The 19467-nt window shown below is 36.8% G+C and overlaps 1 long non-coding RNA gene across 5 annotated transcripts; it reads left to right on the top strand.

Annotated features, from left to right (window-relative positions):
- Positions 1-332: 332 nt before the first annotated feature.
- On the top strand, positions 333-17012 carry LOC131244499 (uncharacterized). Of its 5 annotated transcripts, none has more exons than XR_009170332.1 (5): positions 10632-10894; positions 13183-13254; positions 14796-14855; positions 14986-15190; positions 16901-17012. It is a non-coding gene; the product is annotated as an uncharacterized LOC131244499 (long non-coding RNA). The 5 variants fall into 5 exon arrangements; XR_009170334.1 differs by lacking the exons at positions 10632-10894; positions 16901-17012 and adding exons at positions 12678-12845; positions 15413-15558; XR_009170335.1 differs by lacking the exons at positions 10632-10894; positions 14796-14855; positions 16901-17012 and adding exons at positions 12678-12845; positions 14494-14623; positions 15413-15558 and having other exon boundaries at positions 15138-15190.
- Positions 17013-19467: the final 2455 nt, after the last annotated feature.

Raw genomic sequence — 19467 nt, 5'->3', positions numbered from 1 at the left:
GATGAGCCTAAAAAGTAGGTAGATTGAAGGTCTAATTGGACCACACCATAAGAAATAAAAAATAAATAAATTTCTGTCGTTAATATTTTATGTGGTCTGCTTAAAGCTTCAATATAACTCATTTTTTGGATCAACCCTTAAAATGATTTTTTAAAATGAATGGACGGATTAGATAAATAACATACATCACGGTGGGCCCCACATGACCTAAAACTAAGCACTTAAAAGTGTCGTCCGTCACCGCCCCCAAAACACAATCCCGCGTGTGACCTAAATCCCTCAAATCTCTCTCGCGCGCCCGCCCCTCTCCCAAAACCCAAACCCTCTCTCTCTCTCTCTCTCTCTCTCTCTCTCTCGTGTCGCCGTTAGGGTTTTCCAGTCATCTTTCCGTATCTATTTCTCACCAGAATACGTAGACGGCTGCCAGATTTTTCCAGCCATCCCTCTCGGTGTTGATCTCTGACGCATCAACCACTACAAAGGTTGTTCCGGCCCATATACGAGGAGTTTCCCCATCCCTCCTCCTTTCCTATTACGTATCCAGCTCCACTGCAGAAACAAGGTATCATCTCCACTTTCAACCTTTAAAAAAAAAAAAAAAAATAGCTGAGATCATGATAACAAGTGGGTTAGTGATTTAATTTTGCTGCTTGAATGCATGATTTGTGCTTTTAGTTGAATTTTTGTCCTTGACAGTGTGAGTTGTATTCAGTTTCCTTCGTGCTTGAAAATATTGGATTGCTCATCGTTGTTTCCCATTTTGCCCTTTTTATTATTATTATATATGATTAATGTGTTTACTGGGGTTTTGTTATTACTAGTTATAAACTATACCATTTGGTTTTTGAGTTATCTCTCTCTTTAAAAAAAAAAAAAAAAAAAAAAACTAGTGTTTGTGGTCACAGGGGCTTTTTTTTATTTTATATTTTGAGTTCTGTTTGCTTTTTTATGAATTTTTGTTTTCCTCTGTTTGTTTAGTAAGGAAGGTTACATTTATATATGATTTTATTTTTTTTTGAAATTTATGAAATTTTATCTACCACATTAAAAGATCACTTGGGGATTAGACATTTTTGGCTTATATATATATATATATATATATATATGGGATTTTTCATTTCTTTGAAAAAATAAACAAAAATACCCATTTTCCTGCTTGACACGTTCAGTCATATATGCTGATGTTAATGTATTTTGTTGTTTCTTTTTCATGAAATGGCGTCTTAATGTAGGACACATTTGGGTTATTTTCCTCTTCAAAGACTGAACTAAAATATCCATTTGCTTACATCCATTGCATGTATGAAAATATGCATGAATCTGTGGATTTGGCACTTTAGGTGGTGTTGGACACATTTGGGTTATTTCTCCCTTCAAAGACTCAACCAATCCCATTTTGTTACATGCATGCATGCATGTGTCATGTATGCATGTATAGTTGTGGCATTGTATTCTTTTTCCTTTTCATATAGTGATGTCCTAATGTAGGATATTTTGGGTTATTTCTCCCTTGAATGACTGAAGTAAATGCACTTAGCCAGCCTGCATGCATGTATGTATGTATGTTTGTATTGGTATCTTTTGCTTTTTCATACAATGGTGTTCTAATCTAGAATATTTTTGGGTTATTTCTACCTTAGGAAAGGCATTTTGTATGCTCTTTCATAGAGGGTTGCCCTTAATTTAGATCAGTCTGAAGAATCATGGATCTTCTTTTGGAGGGGCCTCTTTTTTCAACACCGATTTCATCTTCTTATATTTCACAAGATTTATAGATGTATGAAATTGTTATAGTTCTCTGATTTCAAATGAAAATGATGATCTATACGCTGAGCTTTGGCATGCATCACGGCGGGGCCCAACCTAATGTGTATATTAAAAATTTTCAATTATGGGAGGCAGAAGAATTGACATGTGCTTTATGGGAGCTGGCAGAAGAATTGACAAATATCCATTGTGTGGCATCTGAAGGTGTGTGGAAATTCCTTTTTTAAGGCTCTTCTATTTTGTTTGGTTCTCTTGTCACTTGATTGCTGAATTTCATGTGGTGTGGACGTGCAACGCTTTTTTTTTTAATCATGGAGATGTGGTCTTGGAAGATGCTTCCTTTTATTGTATTTTGGTGAATCTGGAATGAAAGATGTTGTAGAATCTTTGCAAGCAAGTCTTAGCAGATTGACATGCTGCGTTGGAGAATCCTTTTCATGGCTACAGGATGGGCAATGTCTTCCCTTACTTTTAGGATGTCTCTTTCCTTGAATCCATTCCACCTGGGAGTCCTTTTATGCAGGTTGATCTTTCCTCCCCCTTTTGGGTTATTTCTCCCTTGAATGACTGAAGTAAATGCACTTAGCCAGCCTGCATGTATGTATGTATGTATGTTTGTAGTGGTATCTTTTGCTTTTTCATACAATGGTGTTCTAATCTAGAATATTTTTGGGTTATTTCTACCTTGGGAAAGGCATTTTGTATGCTCTTTCATAGAGGGTTGCCCTTAATTTAGATCAGTCTGAAGAATCATGGATCTTCTTTTGGAGGGGCCTCTTTTTTCAACACCGATTTCATCTTCTTATATTTCACAAGATTTATAGATGTATGAAATTGTTATAGTTCTCTGATTTCAAATGAAAATGATGATCTATACGCTGAGCTTTGGCATGCACCACGGCGGGGCCCAACCTAATGTGTATATTAAAAATTTTCAATTATGGGAGGCAGAAGAATTGACATGTGCTTTATGGGAGCTGGCAGAAGAATTGACAAATATCCATTGTGTGGCATCTGAAGGTGTGTGGAAATTCCTTTTTTAAGGCTCTTCTATTTTGTTTGGTTCTCTTGTCACTTGATTGCTGAATTTCATGTGGTGTGGACGTGCAACGCTTTTCATTTTAATCATGGAGATGTGGTCTTGAAAGATGCTTCCTTTTATTGTATTTTGGTGAATCTGGAATGAAAGATGTTGTAGAATCTTTGCAAGCAAGTCTTAGCAGATTGACATGCTGCGTTGGAGAATCCTTTTCATGGCTACAGGATGGGCAATGTCTTCCCTTACTTTTAGGATGTCTCTTTCCTTGAATCCATTCCACCTGGGAGTCCTTTTATGCAGGTTGATCTTTCCTCCCCATTTTGGGTTATTTCTCCCTTGAATGAATGAAGTAAATGCACTTAGCCAGCCTGCATGTATGTATGTATGTATGTTTGTATTGGTATCTTTTGCTTTTTCATACAATGGTGTTCTAATCTAGAATATTTTTGGGTTATTTCTACCTTGGGAAAGGCATTTTGTATGCTCTTTCATAGAGGGGTGCCCTTAATTTAGATCAGTCTGAAGAATCATGGATCTTCTTTTGGAGGGGCCTCTTTTTTCAACACCGATTTCATCTTCTTATATTTCACAAGATTTATAGATGTATGAAATTGTTATAGTTCTCTGATTTCAAATGAAAATGATGATCTATACGCTGAGCTTTGGCATGCATCACGGCGGGGCCCAACCTAATGTGTATATTAAAAATTTTCAATTATGGGAAGCAAAAGAATTGACAAATATCCATTGTGTAGCATCTGAAGGTGTGTGGAAATTCCTTTTTTAAGGCTCTTCTATTTTGTTTGGTTCTCTTGTCACTTGATTGCTGAATTGCATGTGGTGTGGACGTGCAACGCTTTTTTTTTTAATCATGGAGATGTGGTCTTGGAAGATGCTTCCTTTTATTGTATTTTGGTGAATCTGGAATGAAAGATGTTGTAGAATCTTTGCAAGCAAGTCTTAGCAGATTGACATGCTATGTTGGAGAATCCTTTTCATGGCTACAGGATGGGCAATGTCTTCCCTTACTTTTAGGATGTCTCTTTCCTTGAATCCATTCCACCTGGGAGTCCTTTTATGCAGGTTGATCTTTCCTCCCCCTTTTGGGTTATTTCTCCCTTGAATGACTGAAGTAAATGCACTTAGCCAGCCTGCATGTATGTATGTATGTATGTTTGTATTGGTATCTTTTGCTTTTTCATACAATGGTGTTCTAATCTAGAATATTTTTGGGTTATTTCTACCTTGGGAAAGGCATTTTGTATGCTCTTTCATAGAGGGTTGCCCTTAATTTAGATCAGTCTGAAGAATCATGGATCTTCTTTTAGAGGGGCCTCTTTTTTCAACACCGATTTCATCTTCTTATATTTCACAAGATTTATAGATGTATGAAATTGTTATAGTTCTCTGATTTCAAATGAAAATGATGATCTATACGCTGAGCTTTGGCATGCATCACGGCGGGGCCCAACCTAATGTGTATATTAAAAATTTTCAATTATGGGAGGCAGAAGAATTGACATGTGCTTTATGGGAGCTGGCAGAAGAATTGACAAATATCCATTGTGTGGCATCTGAAGGTGTGTGGAAATTCCTTTTTTAAGGCTCTTCTATTTTGTTTGGTTCTCTTGTCACTTGATTGCTGAATTTCATGTGGTGTGGACGTGCAACGCTTTTTTTTTTTAATCATGGAGATGTGGTCTTGAAAGATGCTTCCTTTTATTGTATTTTGGTGAATCTGGAATGAAAGATGTTGTAGAATCTTTGCAAGCAAGTCTTAGCAGATTGACATGCTGCGTTGGAGAATCCTTTTCATGGCTACAGGATGGGCAATGTCTTCCCTTACTTTTAGGATGTCTCTTTCCTTGAATCCATTCCACCTGGGAGTCCTTTTATGCAGGTTGATCTTTCCTCCCCCTTTTGGGTTATTTCTCCCTTGAATGACTGAAGTAAATGCATTTAGCCAGCCTGTATGTATGTATGTTCGTATTGGTTTCTTTTGCTTTTTCATACAATGGTGTTCTAATCTAGAATATTTTTGGGTTATTTCTACCTTGAGAAAGGCATTTTGTATGCTCTTTCACAGAGGGTTGCCCTTAATTTAGATCAGTCTGAAGAATCATGGATCTTCTTTTGGAGGGGCCTCTTTTTTCAACACCAATTTCATCTTCTTATATTTCACAAGATTTATAGATGTATGAAATTGTTATAGTTCTCGGATTTCATATGAAAATGATGATCTATACGCTGAGCTTTGGCATGCATCACGGCGGGGCCCAACCTAATGTGTATATTAAAAAATTTTAATTATGGGAGGCAGAAGAATTGACATGTGCTTTATAGGAGGCAGAAGAATTGACAAATATCCATTGTGTGGCATCTGAAGGTGTGTGGAAATTCCTTTTTTAAGGCTCTTCTATTTTGTTTGGTTCTCTTGTTACTTGATTGCTGAATTGCATGTGGTATGGACGTGCAATGCTTTTTTTTTTTTTATCATGGAGATGTGGTCTTGGAAGATGCTTTCTTTTATTGTATTTTGGTGAATCTAGAATGAAAGATGTTGTAGAATCTTTGTAAGCAAGTCTTGGCAGATTGACATGCTGTGTTGGAGAATCCTTTTCATGGCTACAGGATAGGCAATGTCTTCCCTTACTTTTAGGATGTCTCTTTCCTTGAATCCATTCCACCTTGGAGTCCTTTTATGCAGGTTGATCTTTCCTCCCCCTTTTGGGTTATTTCTCCCTTGAATGACTGAAGTAAATGCACTTAGCCAGCCTGCATGTATGTATGTATGTATGTTTGTATTGGTATCTTTTGCTTTTTCATACAATGGTGTTCTAATCTAGAATATTTTTGGGTTATTTCTACCTTGGGAAAGGCATTTTGTATGCTCTTTCATAGAGGGTTGCCCTTAATTTAGATCAGTCTGAAGAATCATGGATCTTCTTTTGGAGGGGCCTCTTTTTTCAACACCGATTTCATCTTCTTATATTTCACAAGATTTATAGATGTATGAAATTGTTATAGTTCTCTGATTTCAAATGAAAATGATGATCTATACGCTGAGCTTTGGCATGCATCACGGCGGGGCCCAACCTAATGTGTATATTAAAAATTTTCAATTATGGGAGGCAGAAGAATTGACATGTGCTTTATGGGAGCTGGCAGAAGAATTGACAAATATCCATTGTGTGGCATCTGAAGGTGTGTGGAAATTCCTTTTTTAAGGCTCTTCTATTTTGTTTGGTTCTCTTGTCACTTGATTGCTGAATTTCATGTGGTGTGGACGTGCAACGCTTTTTTTTTTAATCATGGAGATGTGGTCTTGGAAGATGCTTCCTTTTATTGTATTTTGGTGAATCTGGAATGAAAGATGTTGTAGAATCTTTGCAAGCAAGTCTTAGCAGATTGACATGCTGCGTTGGAGAATCCTTTTCATGGCTACAGGATGGGCAATGTCTTCCCTTACTTTTAGGATGTCTCTTTCCTTGAATCCATTCCACCTGGGAGTCCTTTTATGCAGGTTGATCTTTCCTCCCCCTTTTGGGTTATTTCTCCCTTGAATGACTGAAGTAAATGCACTTAGCCAGCCTGCATGTATGTATGTATGTATGTTTGTATTGGTATCTTTTGCTTTTTCATACAATGGTGTTCTAATCTAGAATATTTTTGGGTTATTTCTACCTTGGGAAAGGCATTTTGTATGCTCTTTCATAGAGGGTTGCCCTTAATTTAGATCAGTATGTAGAATCATTGATCTTATTTTAGTGGGGCCTCTTTTTTCAACACCGATTTCATCTTCTTATATTTCACAAGATTTATAGATGTATGAAATTGTTATAGTTCTCTGATTTCAAATGAAAATGATGATCTATACGCTGAGCTTTGGCATGCATCACGGCGGGGCCCAACCTAATGTGTATATTAAAAATTTTCAATTATGGGAGGCAGAAGAATTGACATGTGCTTTATGGGAGGCAGAAGAATTGACAAATATCCATTGTGTGGCATCTGAAGGTGTGTGGAAATTCCTTTTTTAAGGCTCTTCTATTTTGTTTGGTTCTCTTGTCACTTGATTGCTGAATTTCATGTGGTGTGGACGTGCAACGCTTTTTTTTTTAATCATGGAGATGTGGTCTTGGAAGATGCTTCCTTTTATTGTATTTTGGTGAATCTGGAATGAAAGATGTTGTAGAATCTTTGCAAGCAAGTCTTAGCAGATTGACATGCTGCGTTGGAGAATCCTTTTCATGGCTACAGGATGGGCAATGTCTTCCCTTACTTTTAGGATGTCTCTTTCCTTGAATCCATTCCACCTGGGAGTCCTTTTATGCAGGTTGATCTTTCCTCCCCCTTTTGGGTTATTTCTCCCTTGAATGACTGAAGTAAATGCACTTAGCCAGCCTGCATGTATGTATGTATGTATGTTTGTATTGGTATCTTTTGCTTTTTCATACAATGGTGTTCTAATCTAGAATATTTTTGGGTTATTTCTACCTTGGGAAAGGCATTTTGTATGCTCTTTCATAGAGGGTTGCCCTTAATTTAGATCAGTCTGAAGAATCATGGATCTTCTTTTAGAGGGGCCTCTTTTTTCAACACCGATTTCATCTTCTTATATTTCACAAGATTTATAGATGTATGAAATTGTTATAGTTCTCTGATTTCAAATGAAAATGATGATCTATACGCTGAGCTTTGGCATGCATCACGGCGGGGCCCAACCTAATGTGTATATTAAAAATTTTCAATTATGGGAGGCAGAAGAATTGACATGTGCTTTATGGGAGCTGGCAGAAGAATTGACAAATATCCATTGTGTGGCATCTGAAGGTGTGTGGAAATTCCTTTTTTAAGGCTCTTCTATTTTGTTTGGTTCTCTTGTCACTTGATTGCTGAATTTCATGTGGTGTGGACGTGCAACGCTTTTTTTTTTAATCATGGAGATGTGGTCTTGGAAGATGCTTCCTTTTATTGTATTTTGGTGAATCTGGAATGAAAGATGTTGTAGAATCTTTGCAAGCAAGTCTTAGCAGATTGACATGCTGCGTTGGAGAATCCTTTTCATGGCTACAGGATGGGCAATGTCTTCCCTTACTTTTAGGATGTCTCTTTCCTTGAATCCATTCCACCTGGGAGTCCTTTTATGCAGGTTGATCTTTCCTCCCCCTTTTGGGTTATTTCTCCCTTGAATGACTGAAGTAAATGCACTTAGCCAGCCTGCATGTATGTATGTATGTATGTTTGTATTGGTATCTTTTGCTTTTTCATACAATGGTGTTCTAATCTAGAATATTTTTGGGTTATTTCTACCTTGGGAAAGGCATTTTGTATGCTCTTTCATAGAGGGTTGCCCTTAATTTAGATCAGTCTGAAGAATCATGGATCTTCTTTTGGAGGGGCCTCTTTTTTCAACACCGATTTCATCTTCTTATATTTCACAAGATTTATAGATGTATGAAATTGTTATAGTTCTCTGATTTCAAATGAAAATGATGATCTATACGCTGAGCTTTGGCATGCATCACGGCGGGGCCCAACCTAATGTGTATATTAAAAATTTTCAATTATGGGAGGCAGAAGAATTGACATGTGCTTTATGGGAGGTAGAAGAATTGACAAATATCCATTGTGTGGCATCTGAAGGTGTGTGGAAATTCCTTTTTTAAGGCTCTTCTATTTTGTTTGGTTCTCTTGTCACTTGATTGCTGAATTTCATGTGGTGTGGACGTGCAACGCTTTTTTTTTTAATCATGGAGATGTGGTCTTGGAAGATGCTTCCTTTTATTGTATTTTGGTGAATCTGGAATGAAAGATGTTGTAGAATCTTTGCAAGCAAGTCTTAGCAGATTGACATGCTGCGTTGGAGAATCCTTTTCATGGCTACAGGATGGGCAATGTCTTCCCTTACTTTTAGGATGTCTCTTTCCTTGAATCCATTCCACCTGGGAGTCCTTTTATGCAGGTTGATCTTTCCTCCCCCTTTTGGGTTATTTCTCCCTTGAATGACTGAAGTAAATGCACTTAGCCAGCCTGCATGTATGTATGTATGTATGTTTGTATTGGTATCTTTTGCTTTTTCATACAATGGTGTTCTAATCTAGAATATTTTTGGGTTATTTCTACCTTGGGAAAGGCATTTTGTATGCTCTTTCATAGAGGGTTGCCCTTAATTTAGATCATTATTAAGAATCATGGATCTTCTTTTGGTGGGGCCTCTTTTTTCAACACCGATTTCATCTTCTTATATTTCACAAGATTTATAGGTGTATGAAATTGTTATAGTTCTCTGATTTCAAATGAAAATGATGATCTATACGCTGAGCTTTGGCATGCATCACGGCGGGGCCCAACCTAATGTGTATATTAAAAATTTTCAATTATGGGAGGCAGAAGAATTGACATGTGCTTTATGGGAGCTGGCAGAAGAATTGACAAATATCCATTGTGTGGCATCTGAAGGTGTGTGGAAATTCCTTTTTTAAGGCTCTTCTATTTTGTTTGGTTCTCTTGTCACTTGATTGCTGAATTTCATGTGGTGTGGACGTGCAACGCTTTTTTTTTTAATCATGGAGATGTGGTCTTGGAAGATGCTTCCTTTTATTGTATTTTGGTGAATCTGGAATGAAAGATGTTGTAGAATCTTTGCAAGCAAGTCTTAGCAGATTGACATGCTGCGTTGGAGAATCCTTTTCATGGCTACAGGATGGGCAATGTCTTCCCTTACTTTTAGGATGTCTCTTTCCTTGAATCCATTCCACCTGGGAGTCCTTTTATGCAGGTTGATCTTTCCTCCCCCTTTTGGGTTATTTCTCCCTTGAATGACTGAAGTAAATGCACTTAGCCAGCCTGCATGTATGTATGTATGTATGTTTGTATTGGTATCTTTTGCTTTTTCATACAATGGTGTTCTAATCTAGAATATTTTTGGGTTATTTCTACCTTGGGAAAGGCATTTTGTATGCTCTTTCATAGAGGGTTGCCCTTAATTTAGATCAGTCTGAAGAATCATGGATCTTCTTTTGGAGGGGCCTCTTTTTTCAACACCGATTTCATCTTCTTATATTTCACAAGATTTATAGATGTATGAAATTGTTATAGTTCTCTGATTTCAAATGAAAATGATGATCTATACGCTGAGCTTTGGCATGCATCACGGCGGGGCCCAACCTAATGTGTATATTAAAAATTTTCAATTATGGGAGGCAGAAGAATTGACATGTGCTTTATGGGAGGTAGAAGAATTGACAAATATCCATTGTGTGGCATCTGAAGGTGTGTGGAAATTCCTTTTTTAAGGCTCTTCTATTTTGTTTGGTTCTCTTGTCACTTGATTGCTGAATTTCATGTGGTGTGGACGTGCAACGCTTTTTTTTTTAATCATGGAGATGTGGTCTTGGAAGATGCTTCCTTTTATTGTATTTTGGTGAATCTGGAATGAAAGATGTTGTAGAATCTTTGCAAGCAAGTCTTAGCAGATTGACATGCTGCGTTGGAGAATCCTTTTCATGGCTACAGGATGGGCAATGTCTTCCCTTACTTTTAGGATGTCTCTTTCCTTGAATCCATTCCACCTGGGAGTCCTTTTATGCAGGTTGATCTTTCCTCCCCCTTTTGGGTTATTTCTCCCTTGAATGACTGAAGTAAATGCACTTAGCCAGCCTGCATGTATGTATGTATGTATGTTTGTATTGGTATCTTTTGCTTTTTCATACAATGGTGTTCTAATCTAGAATATTTTTGGGTTATTTCTACCTTGGGAAAGGCATTTTGTATGCTCTTTCATAGAGGGTTGCCCTTAATTTAGATCAGTCTGAAGAATCATGGATCTTCTTTTGGAGGGGCCTCTTTTTTCAACACCGATTTCATCTTCTTATATTTCACAAGATTTATAGATGTATGAAATTGTTATAGTTCTCTGATTTCAAATGAAAATGATGATCTATACGCTGAGCTTTGGCATGCATCACGGCGGGGCCCAACCTAATGTGTATATTAAAAATTTTCAATTATGGGAGGCAGAAGAATTGACATGTGCTTTATGGGAGGCAGAAGAATTGACAAATATCCATTGTGTGGCATCTGAAGGTGTGTGGAAATTCCTTTTTTAAGGCTCTTCTATTTTGTTTGGTTCTCTTGTCACTTGATTGCTGAATTTCATGTGGTGTGGACGTGCAACGCTTTTTTTTTTAATCATGGAGATGTGGTCTTGGAAGATGCTTCCTTTTATTGTATTTTGGTGAATCTGGAATGAAAGATGTTGTAGAATCTTTGCAAGCAAGTCTTAGCAGATTGACATGCTGCGTTGGAGAATCCTTTTCATGGCTACAGGATGGGCAATGTCTTCCCTTACTTTTAGGATGTCTCTTTCCTTGAATCCATTCCACCTGGGAGTCCTTTTATGCAGGTTGATCTTTCCTCCCCCTTTTGGGTTATTTCTCCCTTGAATGACTGAAGTAAATGCACTTAGCCAGCCTGCATGTATGTATGTATGTATGTTTGTATTGGTATCTTTTGCTTTTTCATACAATGGTGTTCTAATCTAGAATATTTTTGGGTTATTTCTACCTTGGGAAAGGCATTTTGTATGCTCTTTCATAGAGGGTTGCCCTTAATTTAGATCAGTCTGAAGAATCATGGATCTTCTTTTGGAGGGGCCTCTTTTTTCAACACCGATTTCATCTTCTTATATTTCACAAGATTTATAGATGTATGAAATTGTTATAGTTCACTGATTTCAAATGAAAATGATGATTGATATGCTGAGCTTTGGCATGCATCACGGCGGGGCCCAACCTAATGTGTATATTAAAAATTTTCAATTATGGGAGGCAGAAGAATTGACATGTGCTTTATGGGAGCTGGCAGAAGAATTGACAAATATCCATTGTGTGGCATCTGAAGGTGTGTGGAAATTCCTTTTTTAAGGCTCTTCTATTTTGTTTGGTTCTCTTATCACTTGATTGCTGAATTTCATGTGGTGTGGACGTGCAACGCTTTTTTTTTTAATCATGGAGATGTGGTCTTGGAAGATGCTTCCTTTTATTGTATTTTGGTTAATCTGGAATGAAAGATGTTGTAGAATCTTTGCAAGCAAGTCTTAGCAGATTGACATGCTGCGTTGGAGAATCCTTTTCATGGCTACAGGATGGGCAATGTCTTCCCTTACTTTTAGGATGTCTCTTTCCTTGAATCCATTCCACCTGGGAGTCCTTTTATGCAGGTTGATCTTTCCTCCCCCTTTTGGGTTATTTCTCCCTTGAATGACTGAAGTAAATGCACTTAGCCAGCCTGCATGTATGTATGCATGTATGTTTGTATTGGTATCTTTTGCTTTTTCATACAATGGTGTTCTAATCTAGAATATTTTTGGGTTATTTCTACCTTGGGAAAGGCATTTTGTATGCTCTTTCGTAGAGGGTTGCCCTTAATTTAGATCAGTCTGAAGAATCATGGATCTTCTTTTGGAGGGGCCTCTTTTTTCAACACCGATTTCATCTTCTTATATTTCACAAGATTTATAGATGTATGAAATTGTTATAGTTCTCTGATTTTAAATGAAAATGATGATCTATACGCTGAGCTTTGGCATGCATCACGGCGGGGCCCAACCTAATGTGTATATTAAAAATTTTCAATTATGGGAGGCAGAAGAATTGACATGTGCTTTATGGGAGCTGGCAGAAGAATTGACAAATATCCATTGTGTGGCATCTGAAGGTGTGTGGAAATTCCTTTTTTAAGGCTCTTCTATTTTGTTTGTTTCTCTTATCACTTGATTGCTGAATTTCATGTGGTGTGGACGTGCAACGCTTTTTTTTTTAATCATGGAGATGTGGTCTTGGAAGATGCTTCCTTTTATTGTATTTTGGTGAATCTGGAATGAAAGATGTTGTAGAATCTTTGCAAGCAAGTCTTAGCAGATTGACATGCTGCGTTGGAGAATCCTTTTCATGGCTACAGGATGGGCAATGTCTTCCCTTACTTTTAGGATGTCTCTTTCCTTGAATCCATTCCACCTGGGAGTCCTTTTATGCAGGTTGATCTTTTTTCCCCCTTCCTTTTTGCTAGCTTTTTGGTCTTGTTTTGGCTTTTTTCTTGTACTTGCAATGAAGGCCTTCTCATAATCTTCTATTCTTCTTCTTCTTTTTCTTTAATATGAGATCTTTCAAAAATAATAATAATAAAAGTTGAGTAGCCTTCTAGAAAATGCTCCTTGGATTGAGATAGTAATTTCTTTAAAAAAAAAAAAAAAGTTCAAGGATCTAGGACACAATGCTTTTGAGAACTTTAATATCAACTAAGAGTTTTACCTCTTTCTATTTACATGATGTAGAAGTTGAATGGATTTTGATGTTATTCCTACATTTCCACAGGTATGGGATCAGATTCATCAAGCAAGTTAATATGTTGATGTTGATATAATAGACAGGAGGATCCAAAAGAAGGTACATGTACTATTCTATTAAAGACCATTTGTGCAATACTTAATTTCTTAGTACGTATTTGAATGGTAACTATATTTTTATTGATAAGCTATGCTTTTGTGGATTAATGAATAAATAAAATACTTCAAAATAATGTACTTTGTTATTTTTCTATTATAAGTGGAAATAATGTTATATAAACTACTAAATCAGCTTCAGCATGATAATTATGAGGTTCACCCCTTGTTCTTCATGTATGTTGATTGCAGAACATTGGTCATATTTGTCCTATCATCCATTTCTCTCAGGCACATCTGGCCTAAGCTTTGGCCTAAGTCATGCTCATAGTGGAGCCAACCAATATGTTGAAAATGTGGGGCCCACCTGCAGTATATGCATGGGCAGATGCACATTCAAGATTTTCAGTGCATGGACCATCCATGTTGAGACCCAGCATTGTATAATTGGATCACTGATGCATGGGCCTCACCTGTTCATGTTGAAAACCCAAGCTCACTAGACAAGCTCTTCGCCCAGGCATTTTCCTTGTTGGCCACCATCATTCCCATTGTCATAACTTTCTGCCAGCTATTTGAGATTGCCTTTGATCTTTTCCTTGTTCTTCTGGGAAAAAAGGAAAAGAAAAGTGAGAAAGGATTAAATCAGTTAGTTGAAATTTGTGAACATATGGATAAAATACATGCATGCTTGTTAGTGCTTCTTGGTGAAAGGGAGACAGTTGCATTGCCTTAGCATGTAAGCATTGGCACATGTATCATTCAATTATATGATAATTAACTAACATTCACCTACCTCTATTTAGTAGTTGACTATGATTGGACTATTCCAATTATCTTATCAATTTGATGCCGCTAGATAAATTAATCTTTCGATGAGTAGAATGACCTGACTCTAGGACCAAGTCATCTATGTGGTGAGCCCATATGAAAGATGGTTGGGATGTCATGTCACACATAGTTTTCATAGTCATGGTTCAGTTCAATTCAGGTTCAATTTGCAGTTTGGATTCTTGAGGTGCCTAATGAATCCAATTCACTAAGCTTGGTTCACCATCAGTTTGTTCAGTTTGTAGTATTAATTTACTAAGTTTGTTTACTCTGTTAGTCATTTTGTGAAGTTTGTAGTATTGATTTACTAAACTTGTTCACCATGGGACCCACTTGTACAAATTGAAACCTGAAATTGTTATACCCTACTTATTAAAATCCTGTTATTGACCAAATGGCTGTTTATGTCCAGATAAATCAGACACCGACTGGCAATAACTGGAAAAAAGTTTACAGATAATGGAATTTGAATTCGAATGCTGGGAATTGTGATCAAATTGCTAGACTTTTTTACAGTTCTGGAAAACTATTTTCTTACAAAGGTATTTATATTGGAAATAGTCTAAGACTCCTAACAAATTAAATACAATCGAAAAAATAGCAATTGAAGTAAATAGATGTTCAATATCACTTTTATGAGGAATCATCACAAACAACCAGTTACATGTGAAGTTCGCATGCAAGCTTGCTCATACGCCAAAGTGTCATGTGTAGGACATCTGAGCGATGCATAAGGTGGGATTCACTATGACAATCACTTGCTGCAAAAAACAGGTCAGCCCGCTCATCAGGAAGCCACCCTATATGAAAACAATGAGCATTTTTAATTGGAACTGTTAACTATCTGATTCAACGTGCATGTCTGTCCTGCCTGATCAGTGGATTTTTATAATTTCAATGCCAGGTGGCCTTCATCTTATGCATAACCTGATGTGTCATACACATGACGCGAACATGGTTTCATCTGAAGTTCACATGCAACTGGTTGTAGGTGATCATTCCTACTAGTATTGAATTGAATTGATCGTAATGATGGTTGTCTTTGAATAATCCCAGAAAGTTCTGCGCAAGAACTTTCTCAGATGTTTGTCCAAGAGCTGGCTTTGAAGGTAGCATTTGTTTAGCCTTTATCAGCAAATCTTTGGCTGACAGTTGTATCATCTCATCTTTTGACACGTTGTGGGTCATCTTTCCATGCTCATAACTGTCCTTTGTTTATCTACAGATTTTTATTGTTGTAAGCATGGGGTCTTGTTCATTTGCATATGTATTTGAGGATTAATGCTTCTTTTTTTTGTTCATTTATTTATTTATTTAACTTTTCAATGCAGCGAATAAAAACAAAAAATGCTTTGAACCATGAGTGGTTTAGTGAGGTCTCTCTGCCCAAATCAAAAGATTTTATGTCGACAATTCCTGTTCAACATGCCCAAAATAGGTATTTGGATGTACAACATTGATTTTGAACATAACTGCTTCAAATGATTGAGCCTATCAAAATGTGGATGCAAATATCAATTCCTTTTCTTTCCCATGCTTTATGAAATTGTAATAGGTATTGACTATTGTCATTACATGAAATCCAAGAATTTTCGTTGTTATACACACCCGCTATTTTCCTATTGGTATGATTTTGATAGATGAGCACTTGTAAACCTCGAAGGAAAAGTATTTTTGTCTCTTATTTTTATGGTCATGATTTTAAATCTACTCTGCTTACTAGTTGTTTTTACTACTACAATTCAGATTGTGGATGTGTGGTCATGTGGAGTAACCCTCTATGTCATGCTAGTAGGTGCATACCCTTTTAAGGACCCTGAGGAGCCCAAGAACTTTAGGAAGACAATACAGGTTAGTACTTAGCTTGTCATTACTGCCGCACAAAATGGTGTATTCAATCAAAAGGTAGAGGTGACTAGTAGCTCCCATTCATTTCACTCTGTCATTTATGTAGGTTCTTTCATAGGTTTTCCTACACTGTAACAGACCCTCATTGCTATTCATGCAAGCTGGTCATTCCTGTTGTTGCTAAAGAGATATTATTGCTAAGATTTGCCAGATGGGCAAAGAGATTAGAGCTCTAGCAGGCCATAAATCTCTTGAAAAAGGGTTGAAATTCAACACCCAACTCAGGAATTTCATTGCTTGTAGGTGAGTCTCTTCAAATACTCCTTCAGGATTGCATCTTTCTTTAGTTTTATTGAGTGGGTGTTGATTTCCTTCTTGGGTTTTGCTTCTTGAGTGGTTTTTTTTTTGGTGGATTTTGGTTAGAAGGGTGAAAAGATTGCATTTTTGATTGGTGGGTTGTGCTTATTTTCTTGCATTTTTTTCACTTGTGGGATCCACAAGACTGCACTTTTTGAATGGTGGGTTGTGTTTGCTTTCTTGAGTTTTCTCTTGCAGAACTGGAAATATTGCATTTTTGTTGTAGGTGGTGTTGTTCACTTCATTCTCTTCTTGTAGAAGTCAAACGATTGCATTTTAATTGGTGGGTTTCTTGATTTTTCTCTTACAAGAAAAAAAACACTTGCAATTCATATTGTGTGTTTGTTCACTTACTATTCTTCTTACAGAAGATGGAATATGGAATGGTGGATTATTCTTTTTCACTTGGATTTTTTCCCTTCTGTGTTGCAAATTGGCATTCAACTTTTACATCCAAGAATGCACATGTGTAGTTCATCAACCAATACATTATATGATATCATGTGCATGATATCTATGTTGTAATTACAGTTATCTATAATAATAATAATTTGTTCATTATAGTGCATTCACAATAGTTATCATTGTGGTTACAGTTATTCATTATGTGACAGGTTTTCAAGTGAGATGAATGAGTTTCAAAACAAAACAGTCTGCAGTTTTGAGAAGCGATTCCCAGGATGCATGTGTGTTTCAGGGGCCATCTACACCTTGGAAGCATACAATGGAAGGTAAGGACAACCTTCGAGTTTCCTTCTTTGAATCATGAAAAGGTATTTGTGCTGAATCTCATGCATTGACAATATTAGGCATGCTCATGAGCAGGACATGCATAATTCCGTAAAAATTGATGGAGCAGACCCAGATGTGCGTTGGAGGTATCTGGATGTTGAGCGGAGGTCCCTAGAAGGTGGGAACCACGGTTATGACCATGATGAAGATGTCCATTTCCTATGGACAACATTGGAGTGGCTTAGCCATTTGGACAGGCCGTATTTATTTCCGTATTTGCTTGAAATTGATGGAACAGAGCCGGATGTGCGTCGGTGCTATCCAGATGAGCGGGGGCCCCTGGAAGGTAGGAACCGCTGTTATGACCATGATGAAGCTGTCCATTTTCTATGGACAACATTGGAGGGGCCTGACTAATTGGAGCAGGCCGTGTTTATATCTATATTTGCAGGGACCACACCCTTAACATAAACCACACCCTAAACCTAAAACTAAACCTATTCTCAATTCCCTAAAGCTATAACCTATAACCTATAACCTATAACCTAAACCTAAACCTAACCTAAATCTATAACCTCAACCTAAACCTAAACCTAAACCTAACCTTAACCTAAACCACACCCTAAACCTAACCTAAACCTATATCTTAAACCTAAAACCTGAACCTAAACCTAAAACCTAAATGTATTCTCAAATCCTTAAACCTAAACCTACACCTAATCCTAATCTCAACTCCTTAACCTAAACCTAAACCTAAACTTGAAAACCCAAACCTAAACCCGATCCCGAACCCGAACACCATTTCCTAAACCTAAACCTTAACCTATTCTCAATTCCTTAAAGCTATAACCTAAAACCTATAACCTATAACTGAAACCTAAACCTATAACCTTAACCTAAACCTAAAACCTAAATCTAAATGTATTCTCAAATCCCTAAACCTAAACCTACACATAATCCTAATCTCAACTCCCTAACCTAAACCTAAACTTGAAAACCCAAACCAAAACCCGATCCCGAACCCGAACCCGATTTCCTAAACCTAAACCTTAACCAATTCTCAATTCCCAAAAACTATAACCTATAACATTTAACCTATAAACGTAAAACTAAACCTAACCTAAACCAATAACCTAAACTTATACCTAAACCTATAACCTTAACTAAACCTAAAACCTAAATCTAAATGTATTCTCAAATCCCTAAACCTAAACCTACACCTAATCTTAATCTTAACTCCTTAACCTAAACCTAAATCTAAACTTGAAAACCCAAACCTAAACCCGATCCCGAACCTGAACCCGATTTTCTAAACTTAAACCTTAACCAATTCTCAATTCCCAAAAACTATAACCTATAACATATAACCTATAACCTAAACCTAAACCTATAAGCTAAACCTAAACCTAAACCTATAACCTAAACCTTAACATATAACCTATAACCTATAACCTAAACTTATAACGTATAACCAAACCTTAACCTAAACCTAAACCTATAACCTAAACCTAAAACCTAAATGTATTCTCAAATCCCTAAAACTAAACCTACACCTAATCCTAATATCAACTCATTAACCTAAACCTAAACCTAAACTTGAAAACCCAAACTTAAACCCAATCCCGAACCCGAACCCAATTTCCTAAACCTAAACCTTAACCTATTCTCAATTCCCAAAAGCTATAACCTATAACATATAACCTATAACCTAAACCTAAACCTAAACCTAAACTTAAACCTATAACCTTAAATTAAACCAAAACCTATAACCTAAACCTTAACCTATAACTTAAACTTATAACCTATAACCTAACATTAACTTAAACCTAAACCTAAACCTAAACCTATAACCTAAACCTAAAACCTAAACCTAAACCTAAAACCTAAATGTATTCTCAACTCCTTAACCTAAACCCACACCTAATCCTAATCTCAACTCCCTAACCTAAACCTAAACTTGAAAACCCAAACCTAAACCCGATCCCGAACCCGAAAGCGATTTCCTAAACCTAAACCTTAACAATTCTCAATTCCCAAAAACTATAACCTATAACATATAACCTATAACACTTAACCTATAACACTAAATCTAACCTAAACCTATAACCTAAACCTAAACCTAAACCTAAACTTGAAAACCCAAACCTAAACCCGATCCCGAACCCGAACTCAATTTCCTAAACCTAAACCTTAACCAATTCTCAATTCCTAAAAACTATAACCTATAACATATAACCTATAACCTAAACCTAAACCTAAACCTATAACCTTAACCTAAACTTAAACCTATAACCTAAACCTTAACATATAACCTATAACCTATAACTAAACCTTAACCTAAACCTAAACCTATAACCTAAATGTATTCTCAAATCCCTAAAACTAAACCTACACCTAATCCTAATTTCAACTCCTTAACCTAAACCTAAACCTAAACTTGAAAACCCAA

This window comes from Magnolia sinica, chromosome 4, assembly GCF_029962835.1.
Source record: "Magnolia sinica isolate HGM2019 chromosome 4, MsV1, whole genome shotgun sequence".
Classification (NCBI taxonomy): domain Eukaryota; kingdom Viridiplantae; phylum Streptophyta; class Magnoliopsida; order Magnoliales; family Magnoliaceae; genus Magnolia; species Magnolia sinica.
The sequence above is the reverse complement of the archived record's forward strand: the minus strand, read 5'-3'. Positions and strand labels throughout refer to the sequence as shown.